The sequence below is a fragment of the Gavialis gangeticus genome, unplaced genomic scaffold, assembly GCF_001723915.1.
Source record: "Gavialis gangeticus isolate Ggan-Ray unplaced genomic scaffold, GavGan_comp1, whole genome shotgun sequence".
Taxonomy (NCBI): Eukaryota; Metazoa; Chordata; order Crocodylia; family Gavialidae; genus Gavialis; species Gavialis gangeticus.
Window position 1 is genome coordinate 20,541,707 of NW_017729001.1, and position 6,535 is coordinate 20,548,241.

Sequence of the window (6,535 nt, forward strand, 5' to 3'; positions counted from 1 at the left end):
AAACATCCAAGTAGGAATTGGTGTGTTGTTGCTTGCAAAGGTGTACACTCTGAACTCCAGGTTAACAAGCAGTTGACAATCACTTTAAATAAAAGAATGGACATAAACTTTAGTAAGGGAAGAGCAAGCTGATCGTGAGAAAGATATAAGAGGAGAGGGGCAGATGCAGTGAACCCCATTACCATGACAGATTGCTATCACTAAAGGGAAAGTATCCATAGGCATCAAACAATTGTTCATGTTCCTTTCTGCCATATCTCTGACCCACGGCTAGAACTGAAGGGAGTTACAGCTTTTAAAATAAATGCTTTTGCCTATTGTTTTTTCAATGTCAACTATATGCTAGGAAGTGTGGCCTTGGGGGCTGGAACACTTAGAAGAAATATCCATTGAATACAAAGCCATTGTTCTTATGTGAAGAGACCCTAGTTTACCCTGCTTAGCAGAGATTGAGTTGCTGCTACCTCTTGAGATCCCTTAGGAGTACTGAGGTGTTGCTCTTAACCTGGTAGGGTAGAGAAATATCCCAGTTGGAGAAAAATAGTGAACTGTGTAGGATTTGACCAGCTCTGCTTGCCTCATTGATGGCAGTTCAGAAACAAAGGATTAAATGGATGTAAGAATCAGCTTGTCACATCTTTTTCAACAGTGGCCTCTTTGGTGAGGGCAATGTGGAGGATTCTACAGCTGCCCCCACTCTGCAGAGCTGTCAGACTGGCCTTTTTCACAAACTCTTAATAGTTCCTTACTCACTAAAAGGGAGGAAAGCCTCTATGTTCTTGAGAAACAAGGACACGGGATGCTGGTAATCAGCTGCTGTTAAATACAGCAAATGTCCTTCTCATAGCGTTGTTTTGGAAGGCGAGCATTTGGAAGTACACCTGTGCATATCTACCGGGAGGTTACAGATCACCTTCTGCAAGGAGTGCTGTCGGAAATACCGTTACGGGCTGTTTGGTACTTTGGAGGGTCACGTCTCCATAGAGAACAGTGTGTGAAAGCACTGCTATTACGAGAAGTCGGAGAGGCGTTGTGCCAGTCATTCCATAGAGAGCAGGTGGAGAGAGGGCTGTTTGCCATTCTTAACAAGAAAGCTTTATGTGCTGAACCAGCTCTTCCTGGCACGTGTAGACGTGAACTGCGTCAGCAGTCTGGGACTGGCAGGGGCCAGTGTCTGCTTGCGCTGGGTGAACATCTGTGTCTGTCTGCCCATTTAAGAGGTCCGGATGTGGTAGGTAATGGCTCAGTTTAAGAGACTGCCTCAAATTATCACCTAATATCCTGTTATCAATAGTGAGAGAGAAGGAAGGAGAGAAAGAAAGCCCAGACAAGCCACTGATACTGTTAGGCCTCTGAAGGCTATTTCTATAGTTGGAGGTGTCTAGATTACTCTAAATAAGGTTCACTCTATGAGTAGAGTACTGTAATTTTTGCTCAGCAGCAATGTGTATTTGAAAAGGGAAAGTGGTTTCCTTGGTCTGTACGTAACAGCTTCACAAAGCCTGCATGGGATGATTTATCACTAGCTAAAAAGCAGTGTTTTTCCACCCTTACCTCTCTAGGTTTCCTCCATAAATCTGCAAGATGCCCATTGAGCTGTCCAAATTGCTATAAGCAAATAACTTAAACACTGAGTTTTCAGGGTTTTTTTTTTCCACAAGCACCAAGTGTTGATTTTCTGCAGCACAGCAGAATAGCAGAATCATGCTCTTTCCTACTTACATGAGCATAATTTTGTGACTAAATAACTAAAGTCAGCAACTAATTTCAGTGCTGCCTCAGACCTATTCTAAACAAACAGGTAGGTTCATCAATCACATCCTTGCATCCTCTCTTGCTAGATTGATCTATATATGTGCAAGGTGTGAGCTATTTAAACTATTATTCCTAGTAGTATGGATAGGCAACAAGGAAGGATGAAAAGCAAAGGGAATTCCAGAAAGCCAGAATGGTTAATACAGGCATCTAGGGTTTATCACAGTTAATCTGAATTAGATTTTTTTTTTACTGAACTGGCAATAGGAGTCAGAAATTAGAGTGGATAAAGGGTTATGTGACAGCATATTGCATCTCAGGGTCTACCTTGGCAGGAATGTGTTTTTATTTTTAACCCTGGAAACACGTGCACCTGGATACCAATTGATTTAATAATGTGTTTGAGCATATTGTGATAGTGCCTAGATGTCCTGGCTTATAAAAGAGCCCACTAGTATTCAGTCCTCCAAGCACAGAATAAGAGACAGTCCCAAATAGCTTGTGAAGCAAGACAAAGAAGTGGGAAGGAAACGCACAAAGAGGTGAAATGTCTCATGCCAGAGGCCACATAGCAAGTCAGAGCAGGTCCTGGAACAGAACCCAATCTACTGAGGACCGGCGCAATCCAAACTACACTGCCCTTTAATGGGTATTAATATTTTGGCGGTATATATCCAGTTATACAGATTAGTCACTTGGGAGTGATTCGTCCTGGCCTGTATTGATCACTATTGAACCATACATATGGTAATCAGTACTGTCTGCCTCAGTAACACAGTAAAAGACATTCTGAAACATCATTATTGAAAGAATTATTATAGAATGAAACGCAAGCAAACAGCAAAGATAAGGCAAAACTCTGAAGTTGGATAGCTCTAATAGAAATAACTCCTGTGAAGTCAATTGAGTTATTCTGGATTTATATTGTTTCTAAGGAGAACATAATTATTTAGGGATGAAAGGTATGATCCTGCACCCTGCTGGAGGTTCTTAAAGAATCAGCTCCTGCATCTCTGTCTCCAAAGGCCATCCCAACATTACTGTGTGAAACCGACTTTTATACTGTGAAACTTTTAGGGTGTTGACCACTTTAGTGTCTTTTTGTATAGCACCTAGTGATCCAGTTCTGATTTGAGGCTGGTTGCTACAGAGAACAGCACTACAGCCGTGAAAGTGCTGTTTGGTTCGTGCTGTGTCTTTCCGTGTGAAGATGCAAGATTTTAGAGAGTGAGAAATAACTTCCATATGGAAGAGGTCAAAGTACGGTCAGAAGTGGCAGCACTGTGAAAGAAACTACAGGTAAAAACGGAATGAATATATTGACATACTTGATCATATGCTCTATAGAAAACTTTTGAGTTTTATTGAAACAGGTTTCTGTAGAAACCTTTAGAGTTTTACTGAAATATTTTCACATTCCTGGAGGTTACCACTAGCCTTATATGTAAAGTATTTTGCAGCAGTAAAGAATGATTGACTTATTTTTGCTGCTCTACTGTTATACTCATGCCACAAAAGAATGAGGCAAGTAATGTGTGCTTGCCAAATAGTAATGTTAATTATTCAAGGGTGTGATTATAATTAGTTTTAGCAAGTTATTTGGAAACATAAATTAGTTTTCTTGCAATTTTGAATAAAAATCATTTATACATGTTCTGGCTACAGTTTTGTCTAATTACTCAATAGAGTTTCAAAGTAAGTTGGAAGGTAACTTTCATTTGCAACCTGTATAACATTAGAATGAGATTGAAATGCTGGTGTGGGTGCAGTCTCTCTCTCTGTCTCTCCTTATCTGTCTCTCTCTGGGATTGAGGCTCCCTACTTATGACGGCAATAAAACCACAGCTTAATGATATTATTTTTTCCACTTAATGTTTCACATTTAAACCCACTCACTAGAGCCTCACCCTATAAAGCTATGCTCAGCATAGACCTATTAATGTCAAGCCACTGTAAATGTTGTCAGAATCAGGGAATAGTTTTGTAACCTAGTATTTTTCCTTTCTCAGAAAAGCATAATCATCCAGACTATAAAGTACAATTAAAGGATTCCTGCCCCCTTCCCTCATTTCCAGGTATTTACCCCTTCAGATATCGTTGTAGCCCTGCAGAAGAGCAGTAGCAAATGCATTGAGGCTTTGTGAGTTGACATCCATGTGAATGCATGACTCAGGGGTGGAGTACATATAACTTGATTTATTTAGACATGTTGTTGCCGGAATGGAGGTGATCACAAAACAACGCATGGAAATATTTCTTCCAGAAATACCAGCTGATAAAACAGTGCCCATAAGGAAGCTTTTGTGCCCTAAAAATTACTTCCAGATCTAGAGAGAAAAGCGGCAATTCACAGCTTTTCTCCAAGAATGACAGCCTTAAGAGGATGTAGCACAAAAAGAGCATTCTTTCAGGGCACCTATACACATGCAGGAAGGCTGCTCTGATGCACTGTAATTATAGTGCATTGGAGCTGACTTGATTAATTGAGTCTGCTGGAGTGTGATAATTACCGCACTCCAGCAAACTCCAGCATCACGTGTATCTGCATTCCCACACTAAAAAATGGCGGCAGGGGCACTTTAACTAAAGCTCATTCAACAAGCTGCCATTTTTTTAGTGCATGGACGCTAATACATGTGATGCTTCAGGCACTTTAATTAGAGTGGCTCTCAGAGCTGCTCTAATTAAAGCCCCCTCCTCCTCCCACTCCCAGAGCATGTGTATAAATGTCCTCAGATACTAAAAACTTCCTCACAAGCTAAGACAGTGACTCTCAATCAAGGCATCCATGGGGTCTGCTTGGGGTTTTCCCAGCTATGCTGGAGTAGGGTTGGGTGGATAGGAGTCATCCTCCTCAGGGCGGGGCTGCAATCCACCCACCCCACCTTCCAGTACCAGCTGGGCAACCCCCAGAATGAAGTCCCTCCACTCCCTTCCCCCAGTCCCATTCTGAAACCAGTGCTGGGAGCAGTGCTGAGCTGTGTCAGCCAAGCCCTGCTCCTGGCATGCCCAGACAGAAGTTAATGAAGGTGCTCTGTTGGGGTGTCTCATATAGTGAGGGTTCAGACTGTGGCAGGATCAGGCCCTTTGAAACACTCTGCAGCCATGCACTTGTGTTTGGTCATGGCTGCAGATTAATTTCAGGGGCCAGATCAGGCACAAATTGTCGCTTCTGTGTGTGCCTAATATTAGAGCTATTAGATATGCAAACAAGATAAACTCAGAGATTTCCAGTAGGAATCCACTGTGCTAAAAACATTCAGACCCGGTATGGTCTTTCTGAGTTCTCTCCCACAAAACGTGTTCTATTATTTTTCCACTGTCAAATAATAAGTGAAAATTAAGAGCTGGCATTTTCTCCAGGATGCCTTGCATTTAACGCCAGGTGCCTTGAGTTTAAAAAGCTTGAGAACCGCTGAGCTTAGAAAACCACTATTTTATACGATTTGGTGCAACGGTGTTATCTGGTGACTCCTACCATAATGGTATTGTAACATCAACAGTATTGGGACAAAGTCTGAGCTAGTATAAGGTACAGCTCTACTATATTCAACAGCTAATGCCATGTCAGGATTTGGCCTATTCCTAGGTTCTTTTTAATGAAATGGTGTTGAAAAGGGTAATTCCATGCAGCATACTTAGATAATATGTAGTCAGGCCCAGATTGCTGTTTATTAGCTGCTTGGATCTTTGGTGGCTTGCAGGTCTAGGAAGCTCTAGGCACATGTTATTGTGCCTAGTCCTTCAGGGTGATAATTTAATGGAGTAGTCCTTTGGATGGCAGTAAAACTATTCACTAGTTTAAATTAAACATGTGCTTAAATGCCTTTTTGGATTGGGATTTGAATATTCAGCACCTGTTAGGATCAAATTATATGAAAGAATGTGTGGATGCTACCTACGCTCTGATCCCCTTCCCCCACAAAATCCTAGTTTGCAGATTTGCATATATTTGCATATATCTATATAAAACCAGGGGCTGGCTGTTCTTCTTAGAATGGAGGGAAAATTTCAGGCAATTTCCTGCAGGCTAGAGTATTAAATGTGTGCTATATACTCTATATAATTTCAGAAAAGAAGGAAAAGTTATATGCTGTATTTCAAATACTGTTGTTATATACTTCCATGATGACAAGTCAGAAGGCGATGGTGGGGAAATGGTGCCTTTCTGCAATACTCTTAACTTTAACATCCCTAAATCTGCAACATGTGAAAAGGCAAAAATCTTTTCAGCCAGGTCAGTATGGGCTCTCACGGAAGAAACGAGGAACTTTAAGGCTGGACAAATCCATCCATTTGTTTCTGCAGTAGTTTTTACTCTTTGACTTTTTAACGACCAGTTTGAAGCCTCCCAATCACTGATCAGCCTCCACCCTGGCAGGCCTAGACAGCCACCAAAACCCTCCCCAGTCAGATGGTAGAAATAATAGCAAGTCACCTGCCTTTAGTCAGTCAACAGAAACAACATACTCCTTTTCTAGCAGGATTAGCACTTGTTGACCATATACATAGGTGGGGACTTCTTACTACCAGACTGTTTACTGCTGAATAGGCCTGTGCGAAGCAGCTAGTATTTGCTTTGGATTAGGCCAATTCGGGGGTCGGTGATTCAATTCGGTGATTCAAATCATTGTCCCGATTCGATTCAGCCGAATCTGATTCAGAGATTTGGCAGCAGCCAAATTTCCAAATCAGCCGGGCCAGGCCCATCTCCCACCCCTCTCCCAGCCTGCCAATGGCTGCCCCAGCTCTTGTATTTAAAAAAAAAAAAAAAAAAAAA